Source organism: Tamandua tetradactyla, chromosome 23, assembly GCF_023851605.1.
Source record: "Tamandua tetradactyla isolate mTamTet1 chromosome 23, mTamTet1.pri, whole genome shotgun sequence".
In the NCBI taxonomy this organism is placed as follows: domain Eukaryota; kingdom Metazoa; phylum Chordata; class Mammalia; order Pilosa; family Myrmecophagidae; genus Tamandua; species Tamandua tetradactyla.
The window spans coordinates 20,900,249-20,913,798 of record NC_135349.1 but is presented as its reverse complement, the minus strand read 5'-3'; the positions used below and the strand labels follow the sequence as shown (position 1 = coordinate 20,913,798).

At 35.1% G+C, this 13,550-nt stretch overlaps 1 pseudogene; it reads right to left on the bottom strand.

Annotated features, from left to right (window-relative positions):
- Positions 1-7,757: 7,757 nt before the first annotated feature.
- Positions 7,758-8,694, bottom strand: LOC143666528 (olfactory receptor 2B8-like; annotated as a pseudogene).
- Positions 8,695-13,550: the final 4,856 nt, after the last annotated feature.

Sequence of the window (13,550 nt, the reverse complement as noted above, 5' to 3'; positions counted from 1 at the left end):
GAAAATGAAAATACATTATCATAGGTAAATGAAAGTGATAGAAGAATGATGAAAGGAAAAAGAAAATGTAAATAGCTTTTTAAGAAACATTACTCACCTTACCATCGACTTACTGAATGAATCTTATATTTGAAAGGATTTCTGTAATCCTTAACTCTTCAATCTGAAAGAAATGTGAATTATTATTTTTGAAAGACACATTGAACAAGGTACATTAGTTTTTTCTTTGTTTTACTTAAAGTGGGTTCAAATATTGATTGGAAATAGAGGCAGGGATTGAAAGTGGAAAAAATGAAACATAGTCACTCTAAAACAAATTTTATTTCAAGGACAGGATAAATTCTTGGGCCAAATGTTTAAACATTCTCTACACTGAATGAAAGTGAGAGAAAATTTTGTTAAATACATGGGGAATGGGATTGGTTTGAAGGGTGACTTAATTCAATACAAAATCTATCCATGTACATACCTAGAACAAAACTTATGCATAATAAGTATGTGCCAGGTTCTTGAGGATACAAAACAAAGATGCATGTTTTTTCAGACAAGAAGTCTGTTGTTTTTTCAGTTACTATATTTTTCCTTTGAGTTTGGTGTTACCAATAAAAACATCAAGAGTTGTGCAAGTTTTAAGAAATTGGAAACTTAAGGGCTCTGCTGTTAACTGTGTGACTTTTGACAAGTCCCTTTTCTTTTCTGTCCTCAATTTCCCCTCTGCCAAGTAATTAGTTTCACTTCATCATCACTGGATTCCTTTAATCTCCTCTACCTAATATTCAAAAGTGATGTGCATCTAAATTTTCTCATTTTCACATATTGAAATCTTTTTGGTCCTAAGGGAAACCCTAGGATCTTGGAACTCTAAGAAAAATACAGGTCAGAGAAATCCCATAGGCTAATGTTAGCAAAATTGTAATGTAACAGGTTTAGTCATCTTTCTCCCATCCAAGATTTATCCTGTTCTTTTCCCTCCCTCTGTTCTTAACTCAGTTGTACCCTAGCTTTTTTCTTGGTTGTCAAGAGTCTCTATACTTTCCACCATAATACTCTGATCTTTATCAAAGAATAGTATCAATAATTCTGATGTATTAGTTACTGATTATAGAAGAGACTGAAACTCTCCTTTGCATATTCTCAAGGCTACAAATTTTTATTAAAATCCTAAAATATCAAATATCAGAAGCAGGTGAAGGCAGCAGTCTCTGATCAGGGGAAAACTAAGTTTTTCTCAAATGTGCTATAATTCCCTCACACCATCATTTTTTGTTTGTTTGGTTTGGTTTTTTGTTTGTTTGTTTGTTTTTTCATGGCCAGGCAGCAAGAATCAAACTTGGGTCTCCAGCATGGCAGGAGAGAACTCTGCCTGCTGAGCCACTCTGGTCCACCCACACCATCAGTTTTAAATACTTAAAATCAATAGTCTTTCTGTGAAGCACTTTCACCAGTGCAGTATTGTCAAAGGTCAGTGGAAGATAATGGTTGTTGTAATGTATACAACAAATCCATTCAAGAATGGCACCAAAAAGTTTTAGAGAGTAAAGACCCATGACAAACCAGGCTTTCTAATGGGTGATACTGTACATGAGATGTAATTGACTCATTTCAGAATTACCCACTTCATATGATAAATTGACAAAAACATGTCATTAATGTCACATTGTGCAGAAAGAACAGCCTGTGACTCATGGCTGGATGTGGAGGTGGCAATTCATAAACCATCTGGAATCTAGTCTTCAGTGTCTTTTTTGGAATGCAATTTGTAGATAACATCTGTATTAATAATAAGAACAGATTCCTACAACATTAATTATAAACCAGTTGATATGGATTGAATTGTGTACTCTAGTGTAGACATATTGTTGGTCCTGGTTTACATTCTGGTGGATGTGTTTCCAATGTTGGTATGGCCCAACTCAATCAAGCTGAATTTTAATCTAGAATGCTAGAATCCTTTATAAACATAGCCCAAATCAGTCAGAGAGAGAAGCCACAGAGAGCAGCCATAAGCTGGAAAATAACAAAATATGGAGGAGAAGGGGGGATGCATCCCCTTGTGCATTGTCCTGTGACAGAAAAGCCAAGAACCAAGGATTGCCAGCAGCCAGCTGCCAAAGACCCCAGTAATCCTGGACAATGCCTCATCCTGCTGACTTCTCCTCACCTCAAAATCAAGAGGTAATAAATCCCTGTTGCTTAAGCCAACTTATTGTATGTTGTTTGTTCTCACAGACAGGAAACTAAACCAATTTTTTGTACCAAGAGAGGGGTAAAGCTCTTACAAATTTCTAAAACCATGGAAAGAACTTTAAAATTGAGTAATGGGTAGAGGCTAGGAGAATTATTAAAAGTATGAAGGAAAAATCCTAGGTTGCTTTGAAGAGACTGTTGGTAAAAATATGGACAGTAATGCCACTTACAAGGTGGACATAGAATAAAAAGATGAATGAGTGATCAGAAATTGGGAAAAAGGAGATTGTTTTTACAAAGTGGCAGAAAACTTGGCAAAATTGAACTCTGATGTCAGATTGAAAGTGGAAATGTTAAGTATTGAACTTGGAAATTTAGTTGAGGGGATTTCTAAACTAAGTGCAGAAGTTACAGCCTTGCTTCTCCTGGAAGCTTATAGTAAAATGCAAGAGGAAAGGGATAAACTGAGAAGTGAACTCTTAAGCACAAAGAAACCAAAGATCAACGATTTGAAAAATTCTGAGCCTAACCAGACAGTGTGCACTGAGACTAGGGCCAAAAGTAGCTCTATCAGAGAATTCCCTAAATTTTTAGGAAGTGGGTCCCCAGAGGACAAGGCTTCATTTAGTGTTTAACTGAACAATCTTTTGCTAAACAGAGCATGGCTGAACACAGGTCCAGTCAGCCATTTTAGTGGAAGTCATGATTGGAAATACGGTTATTCCAGAGGGATATATGGTAAGCTCTACCAAAATGGTTTGAATCTGCTTGGCCTGCACAGAAAGCAAGGAAGAATTTTGCAAAATTTGTGTGAGCAGAGTCAAGGCCAGTCTGGAGTAAAAAGAACAGAGTAGGGATGAATTGAAAGATAAATTAACTTCAAGGGTAGAACCATGGAAGCAAAAGTCTGGAGTGAAAAGATCTTTCTGGGCCAAGAGCACATGTTCTCCCATATCTGTGGATAGGGTGGGTCTGCCCCTGTTTTGGAGGAGGTGGGTAATTCATCCTATTGTTCTGGGAATGTGCAACCACTTCAATGTTCAGATTTGGTGGTACTTGAATCCCTGATTTCATGGAAGCCTCTGCTACAACCAAAACTCAGTGAAGGTTGGCTCTGTGCTCTGGTGTTGGGGAGAGTACAGCCCTTCTGAAAGGACTTGAAAGCAGTAGGGCTGCCTCTTAATCTGGACTAGAGGGCAAAACATCAATCCACAGATGACTCTTAGACCTTGAAATTTAATAGGATTTTCCTTGCTGGTTTTCAGACTTGCTTGGAACCTGTGACCCCTATTTTCCTTCCAATTTCTCCCATCTGGAATGGTAATGTTTGCCCTATGCTTGTCTCACTGTTGTATATTGGAAGGACATAACTTGATGTCTAGGTTTTAGAGGTCCATTAAACATAAGAAATCTTGTCTTAAGCTAGACCACTTCCATAACTGATTTTGATGAGACTTTGTACTTTTCATTGTTACTGAAATGACTTACAGTTTTTTGGGATATCGTGATGGAATGAATGTATTTTGCACATAAAAAGAACATGTCTTTTTGGTTTCCAGGAGAGTGGACTGATGTCAATTGAGTTGTGCACTGAAGTTTGGGCATAATCTTGATCTTGATCCACATTCTGTGGGGTGTGGTTCATTATAAATAAGATCTCTTCAAGATATCAGTTTAGTTGAGGTGTGGCCCAACTAAATCAGGTTGGATTTTAACCTAGATTACTTAAAACCTTTATAAGCAGAGTGCAAGTCAGATGGAGAGAGAATCTATGGCAAGCAGCCAGACACTGGAAGTCAATAGAACACAGACAAGAAGGGGAGAAGACATTGGCATGTACATTACTATGTTATGGAAAAGCCAAGGAACAAGGTCCACTGGCAGCCCACCCCAGAATACAGCAGTCTTTCCTGGAGAAAGCATCACCTTGCTTACACCTCAATTTTAGACTCTCCCAGTCTCAAAATCATCAGGTAATAAATACCCATTGTTTAAGACAATCTTTTGCAAGACACTTGTTTTAGCATCGAGGAAACTAAAACAGCAAGTACACACTATAATTGAAAGAGCAGTTGCCTTGGAATCAGGATCTATCTTTGAATCCCATCTCTACATCTCTAATTACTGACCTTGCTGTTAGAGAACCACTTTTCATATTTGTCTGCTGTGTGCCAGCCAATGAACAAAGCACTTTATATCTCATGAAATTTCTACAACAACCATGCAAGAAAATCATGAAGCTAAAAGCTCAAACAGGTCAAAAGCTTGGCATCATTAAATGATAGAATAATCTTAATCTGTTATTCTAAATAAAAGGCCTGAATTTTCCACTATGACTAGAAGAAACATTTAATCTTTGACTAGATAGAAATGAACTCTCAGCAGGTTTTGCCATTCTCTAACTGTGTGACTTTGGGAAAGTGACTTAATCCCTTTAAAGATCAGTTTCTCCATCTATAAAATGGGAATAATAATGCTTCCTTTTTGGTGTTTTTAAAATGTATAAAGTATTTGCTACATAAAAGATGCTTATTAAATACTAGTTTTTTTTTAATTTTTTTCCCTTCATTTATATATCAATGATCCATAATTATGCATCAAAGTGATGCAATGAAGTTGGAAAACTAAATGTTTTGCTTTCCCCGAAGTTGGTGGTAGAAGTATGCACACCAATTTATAATAGCAAGGAAAATTGGATGGAAATTGGATCATGTCTGTCCCACTCCCAGCCCTACCAATATTTATCCCAAAGAAATACTTTCACATCTTTGTACTTCAGTATCTTCATCCATAAAATGAATCCTCACATTTATACTGAATTTATTCTATTAGTTTACTCAAATAATAAATCAATAGATGCCTGTTGTTTGAAAAGTCCAGAGTTTTCTTTCATACATTAGAAATTTAGTCTAGTAACAAAATTGTAACAAAGGTAAACACATCAATCATGTTCAGTATTATATTGTGCAAAAATCATGTGCATTAGTGTTTTCTTTAATCAATAAGGAATTGGTGAACGCTGTACTAGGGGCTGTGGGAGGCAAAAATAGATGGAGAATATTTAAAAGGCGAGCTTGAGATTAAACTGAAGTTCCATTTTGCTTCCTCCACTTTCAAGCTATGTGGTCTCAGGTGAGAATTTTAAAGCAATCTTTGTTTAAACCTCATGAAGTTTAACTTTGTAGGGAGATAAGATGAAGTAAAAATTTGTGTCACAGTAAATAAGAATTATAAAACAGACAATCATAAAAAACACTCTGGGAGCTCACACTAGAAAGGCAGTGCTTCTTCTTAGGTGGACATTCAGGGCCTGAAACCAGGGAAGTCTTTACGAAGGAGAAGGCATCTGATTTGTCTCTGAAGCATGGATCAGAAATTATAGTGGGAAGGAGATGAGGTAAGTAATGTCATATAAAGACGGGCAAAGTATTGTTACCATTGCCAGTGACCCCTCTTGTCAGGGAAGTTCTGGGGTTTTTGCCCATTTTTATGGAGAAATTATGAATAGTGCTATCTTTCATTCTCAAAAGTGCCCTGATTCATATGATAAAATACATGAACAACCTAAGTGATGTATTGAAGCACCTTGGGGGTTTGAAAAATGGATGTTCTCATCTGTGCTAGAGAAGTACTATACACATAATTCTGCTCTAACATTATTATGGACTGAATCATGACACTCTGACCCCCAAAGCCTGTTAAAGTCCTAATCCCAAGTCCTGTGGATGTGAACCCATTTGTAAATAGGATCTTCAAAGATGTTTTTACTTAAGGTGAGGTCAAACTGAATCACCATGAGCCTTTATCTAATATGACTGGAGTCTTTACAAACAAAAGAAATTTGGACATAGTAGGAGAAAGGAAGACAGACAACCATATGACAGAGACAGATATTGAGTTATGGGTTGCTGGCAAGCCACCATCAGAATGCTACATACAGACTTTAGAGAAAGCATGATCCTATGGATGACTTAATGTTTGATTTCTAGCCTCCAAAAACGAGACTGTAAATTCTTATTGTTTAAGCCAATTAGTGTGTGGTATTTTTGTACAGCAATCATGGAAAACTAAGACAAACACTAAATCATATATACCTTAATGCTGTCACTACCTCAATAGACTATAAGACTTTGAGATAAGTTCAATTTTTGTGGCCAAGTCCTGGGATATAATAAGGGATCAACATATATTCATTGAACAAATGACCATGCTGTGCTCTATTATAGAACTACCAAAAACTAGTCTCAATTCTGGATTTCAGGGGCCCTATTGAGCATAGATGTGCACTACCTGAGATTAATAGGGCAGTACTGTGAGTTCAGTGTTCTTACAATGATAAAACTGGAGATATGTATGATAAAGGGGATGCCTGTGTTCTCTTAGTTTGCAACTATTAGCACTAGGATTAAAATTAATTGCTATTGCATAGTGCACTACTTTACAGAATAGTGAAATGTGCAGTATTTTAGAAAGTGAGATCAGAATTAAAGAAGAAATTTGGGGATCTTTTATAATGAACTGGATTTATGACTACCTTCAGTCAGGTGATTGTATTCGATTCATTAGTCAGGATTTAAACAGAATTATACATAAAACATGTGTTGAAAAGTACACACACTTGCTGGTGACTGCTGTGAGCTGAATTTCTGCAAGGTCAAGTGGGCTAGAAGAGTCATCATAATGCCAATGAATAGAGGAGGAAAGGCTGCTTAGGATATGATATCAAAGAAGCAGTTCAGATTTCAGGTGTCGCTGAAAAGGTGGAACCAATAAGGTGTAATTATTTTCACTATGACTTTCTTTCCCTTGAGCATTATATAATACTTATAATTACTAACTTAGATACTAAATATGTTGTTTTCACTTCAAGGGAAAAGATACCCTTTAGGAAAGCTGGCAGTGCAATGCATAATGGTGACATCTAATAGGCCTTTTATTGCATTTTTTTTAATTTGGTTTCTCTTATCTTGTACCCCTACAGTGATGATATTAAAACCCTTCAAAATTGTATTATTGTCATTACAACTAACTAATCAAATCCAAACAATGAAAATAAAAAGTAATTCCAGAAGACACATTCCATGGCATTTGCAGGAGCAGCCTCGGAAAGTAAAACACTTAAAAACTACAAAATTAAGATGGAGAATGTTGAGTTCTACAACCTTTCATTTGAAGCTCCGCACCTGGGATGGAAATTGATCTCGTTTCCTTGTGTCAGAGTTAATTAGATCCCCTAGGCAGGAATGAAATGTTTTCTCTTCATTGAAACAATTTCATGTGACTAATTTAAGATGGTCTATGATTTTAGAGAGCCACATTTTCTCACTGAGCAAAAATATTATAACTACTTAATGAAGGGGGTTGTTTTGTCACTTTATGGCTGCTCTGTGTCCACAAGAGAAACATTTTCCTTGATGAATTTTCAGGTGGAATTTTCTCTGTCTTTTATCGCAGTGTAACTAATATGGGGCAGATTTTGACAGTCTAGCAATTTTTTTTCTTTTCTCCATTCATACACAGAATAGAATTATCTTAGATTTTCACTTAGCCTTCGTGTCCAGTTTCAACTCTCATGTCCTCTGTTTTGAAATAGCTCTCCTTATAGCTCCTTTCACATCTTGGTTCCTCAGGCTGTAGATCAAGGGATTGAGCATGGGTGTGATCACAGTGCAAAAAACTGCAATTATCTTGCCCCCAGCCCAGGAAGACTTTGTCTGTGGTCTCATGTACATGAAGATGGCAGTTCCATAGAATAAAGCCACCACTGCAGATGGAAGACACAGGTGGGCAGTGCCTTGTGCCTCCCAGAGACTGACCATATCCTGAGGATAGACGGAAGGATTCTGGCATAAGAAACAAGAATGAGGAGGAAGGGAATGAAGACAATGATGATACTGAAGGCAAAAACACCCATCTCAGTAAATGAAGTGTCTGTGCAAGCCAACCTCAGGACAGAGGACACCTCACAGAAAAAGTGATTCAGGGCATTGGGTCCACAGTACAGCAAACTTAAGGTGAGGACATTGATCACCATGGAACCGTGGAAGATGATGAACCAAGAAATGGCAGCCAGTTGGACACAGGTGTTTTAGTCCATTAATGACAGTGTAGTGAAGAGGATGACAAATGGCTACATATAGGTCATAAGCTATAACACCAAGGAGGACACATTTGATCATTCCAAAGGAGAGGGAGAAGTACATCTGAGTAGTACAACCAGAGAATGAGATGGTCTTCTGTTTCCCCACCATGTTGGACAGCATTTGTGGGACTTTGGTGGATGTGTAGCAGATGTCCGAAAAGGATAAATTAATGAGAAAGAAGTACATGGGGGTATGAAAATGAGGTTTTATCTCAATGGTAGTGATGATGATAATATTTACTAGCTACAGTCAATAAATAAAATAACAAGAACATAATAAAAACAGTGACCTGGATCTTTGGTTGGGGGGAGAGACTGAGGAACACAAATTCAGTCACAGAGAAATTAGTTTTTATCATATCCATTTTTCAGGCCACTTTGCTCTCAAAAGACCATCCTCTTGAAAACAAAATTAAATTCCCTATACATCACAGTGTTGAAAACACAGAGCATTAGATATTAGATGATATATATAACATGAATTTTTATTATATGAGAAGTTTTTTACTAGTTATTTTGCCACAAGCAAACTGCATTCTCAGGATTACTAAATATATGTATATAATTTTAAATAGGAGGAAATGAAGATCAGAGAAACTATACAAATTTCTTAAAGTAAGAGTATTTTTGAGAGCCACAATTGCCTAACTATAGGCAATAACTTTAAAAAGAAGCACAAATTAAAACTAAACAAGCAGAAGAAAGGAAATAAAGACTTAAGTGGTGATAAATGAAATAGAAAAGAAAAAAACAGTAGAGTGATCAAAAATTCAAACATTAATTCTTTGAGAGGATCAATAAGATTGATCAACATTTAGTGAAACTGACAAAAAAAGTGAGAGAGAATATAAGTAAAGAATTAGAAATGGAAAGGGAGACATTACTACTAACCATACTGAAATAAAAAGTATCCTCAGAGAACAACTGTATAGCAATAAATTAGATATCCTAAACTGAATGGATAAATTCTAAGAATCACACAAACTACCTATGCTGAGCAAGAATAAATAGAAAATCTTAGCAAACCAATTACTAGTGATGATACTGAATCAGTAATCAAAGACCTCTCAACAAACAAAAGCCTAGGACAAGATGAATTACAAGGGCATTCTGTCAAATGTTCCAAGAAGACTTAACTCCAATTCTGCTCAAACTCTTCCAAAAATTGAATATTGTAAACACTCCCTAACTCATTCCATTAGGCCAAAATTACTCTCATACCAAAGCCAGATAAAGATACCAGAAGAAAATAAAACTGCAGACTAATATCTCTTATGAGTACAGATGCAGGAATCTTCAAGAAAATATTAGAAACCTGAGTCCAACAGCATATTAAAGCAATTATACACCATGATCAATTGGAATTTGTTCCTTGCATGCCAGGTTGATTTAATAAAAGAGAATCAATTAATATAATACATCACATTGCCAGAATGAACAGAAAAAAACACATGAATATCTCAATTGATGCAGAAAAAGGCATTTGGCAAATTACAGCATCCTTTCCTGATAAAAACATTTAGAACACTAGAAATAAAAGGACATTTCCTCAACATGATAAAGGACATATATGAAAATTCTATAGCTAACATCCTACTTAGTGGTAAAAGACTGAAATAGTTCCATCTGGACCAAGAATGAAAGAAGGATGTCCTCTGTCACCACTGATTTTCAATATTATAGTTGAACATTCCAGAACAATTAGGCAAGAAAAAACTTAAAATCCAAATTAGAAAGGAAGAAGTAATAACTCCCTTATTTGAAGATGATATGATCCTATACACAGAAAATCCTGAAAAGTCCATAAGAAAACTACTAGAACTAATAAATGAATTCAGCAAAGTGAGAGGGTACAAAATCAATAACCTCAAATTAGTAGTGTTTCTATACACAAGTAATGAACAATCAGAGAAATAAATCAAGAAAAAAATTCATTCACAATAGCAACTAAAGAATCAAGTATCTAGGACTAAATCTAATGAAGCATGTATAGGACTTAAACATAGCAAACAACAAAACATTGCTAAAATAGATTAATGAAGACATAACTAAATAGAAGGATATTCCATGTCCCTGCTGTGAAAGACTAAATCTATTTAGGCTCTCAATACTACCTAAAGCAGTTTATAAATTCAATAAATCCAAATAAAAATTCTAACAGCCTTCTTCACATAAATGGGAAATCCAATCAACAAATGCATGTGGAAAGGCAAGGGGCTCAAAATAGCTCAAGTTATACTAAAAGGAAAAGTGAAGTTAAAGGACTCACTTTCTGATCTTAGAACTTATTACAAAGCCACAGTAATCAAAACAGCATGGTACTGGCACAAGGAAGACACAGACCAATGCAATAGAATTGAGAGCTCAGAAATTGACCCTTATATTTATGGCCAACTGACATTTGAGAGAGTGGCAGAGGACACTGAATTGAGAAATAATAATCTCTTCAACAAATGGTGCTCAGAAAACTGTATTTCCATTTGGAATAAAAAGGAAGGAGGATGCCTACCTCATGACACTTACAAAAATCAATGCAAAATGAACAAAAGACTTTAATATAAGAACGAGAATGCTCAAACTTTTAGAAGAAAACATAGGGAAACACCTTCAGGACCTTGTCTTAGGCAATGATTTGTAACACCCTATACCCAAATTATAAGCATCAGAGGAAGAACTAGTAAATGAGACTTCATCAAAATTGAAAATTTTGTTCCTCATAGGAATTTATCATGAAAGTTAAATTACAATCTACACAATAGGAGAAAATATTTGGGAACAATTTATTCAATAAAGGTTTAATGCCCAGAATATATAAGGAAATCCTTCAACTTCACAATAAAAAGACAAACAATTCAATTAAGAAATGGGCAAAAGACTTAGACATATCTCCAAAGGAAACATACAAGTAGCCAGAAGGCACATGAGAAGATTTTCATCATCATTAGCCATCAGGGAAATGCAAATGAAAACCACAATGAGATATCATTTCACACAAATTAGAATGTTAGAATGTCTATTGATAAGAAAAAATGGAAAATAAGAATTTTAGAGAGGATGTGGAGAAATAGGAACACTCATTCAGTGCTGGTGGAAATGTAAAATGGTGCAAACTCTCTGCAAGTCTGACAGTTCCTCAAGAAGCTAAGCATAGAATTACCATATGATCTGGTAATCCCACTATTAGGTATATACCCAGAAGAACCGAAAGCAAGGACTCAAGCAGATATTTGCACACCAATACTCACAGTGATATTATTCACTGTTGCCAAAAAGTGGACACAACCCATGTGTCCATCAGCCAATGAACAGATAACCAAAATGTGATAAATACATACAATGGAATATTACTCATCATTAAAAAGGAATCAAGTTCTGATAAATGGGACAACACAGACGAACCTTGAAAGTGTCATCTTGAGTGAAATAAGACAGGTGCAAAAGGACAAATATTCTATGACCTCACAGATATGAAACAATTAGAATAAGCAAAGTCATAGAGCCAGGATCTATAATATGGTTTACTAGAGTCTGGGTTGGGGGTAGGGAATGGGAGTTAATGCTTAAAGTGTACAGAATTTCTATTTGGATGATGGAAAAGTATTGGTAATGGATGGTGGTGATGGTAGCAATTTTGTGAATGTAATTAACAATTCTGAGTTAAGTGTGTAAATGTGGTTAAAAGGGAAAATTTTAGTTTGTATGTATAATTACTAGAATAAAAATTAAATGTAAAAGCATAAGACTGTGCAACACAATGAACCCTATTGTAAATAATGGACAATAGTTAATAGTACAATTATAAAAATGTTCTTTCATAAATTACAGCAAATGTACCTCAGTATGCAAGGTATTAATAATACAGTTGTATATGAGAGCTCTGTGATTTTTATATTTATACATGATTATATATATATATATATGTATATATAGTATGCATGATAATGGAAGTGGTGATGATAGTGCTACATTTTGAACTCAGTTAACAGCAATGAAATATATATATGAATGTAATAAATGGAGAAATGTTAGATTGTATATGTTGCAACAGAATAAAAATTTAAAAGGAACTCTATGGAACTCCATTACACAATGAACCCTGAGTTAAACTACAGACTTTAATTAATGGTATAATTATAAAAATGTGTTATCATTAATTATAACAAATGTTTCACACCAATGCAGGGTTTTGGTGTGGAATGATATTCTGTACATTATGCATGATTCCTCTGTAAACCCACAACTCTCATTAAAGAAAGCAAAAAATAGTACATGAGATATGATTTTTTATATGAATTTTAAAAACATAAAATTAACCTATGGTATTAAAAGCCAAGATAGTGATTACCTTCAGTGGGGAGTGGCAAGTGACTGGAAGAGGGAATGAAGATGGTGTCTGGTATGCTTGTACTTTTTAAAAATCTATTTGTAGTTTACAAGGATATGTTAACTTTAAAAATTCACAGAAATATGAACTTTGCTTAGCTTACTTTTATGCATGCAATATATGAGATATGTGGGGATATGTAAATAAAAAAAGAAAAATTGTTCATGACTAAATTATATAGTCTTCTAGATCATTGCATCCAAAACTTTAACATGCAAAGGAATCATATAAATGCCTTGCTTAAATGTCACACTAATTCCATAGATAATGGGCCAGATGCTAAGAGTGTTCATTTGGAAAAAGATATATGAGGCATTCATTTTATCAACTTTTGAACCACATATTGTAAAACAAGGATTTAGGTGATGGTAGGGAGTTAGGATTTTACTCTGAATATAATATTGGAATATTTTAGACAGAAATGTATTATGATCAGATAAATGATTTAAAATCACTTTGGATGCCAAAAGGAATGGGGCACCAGAAAACAAAAGATAGAGAGTAGTAACAGTTAAGTGAGAAGAGATGGCAGTGACTCTGGTTAGTGCTGTCAGAATGAAGATGTTTAAAAAGAAAGAAATTGAAAGTAATCAAGGTAGAACGGAAAGGACTTACTGTTGATTTCATTGTGAAATATGATGAAAAGTATAAAATGGCATAAATTTCTGGTTGTTTACCTTCAGCATAAAACAGTTTATTCTAGTTCCATTCAGGGAGAAAGGAAAGACTTTGAAGCAGCTGTAGTCTGAGGTGGGTGGGAGTCAATAATTCTGCTTAGCTATGTAAAATTCTAGTATATCTGGAACAAATATAAATGTTAATTAGGCCATTTTATAT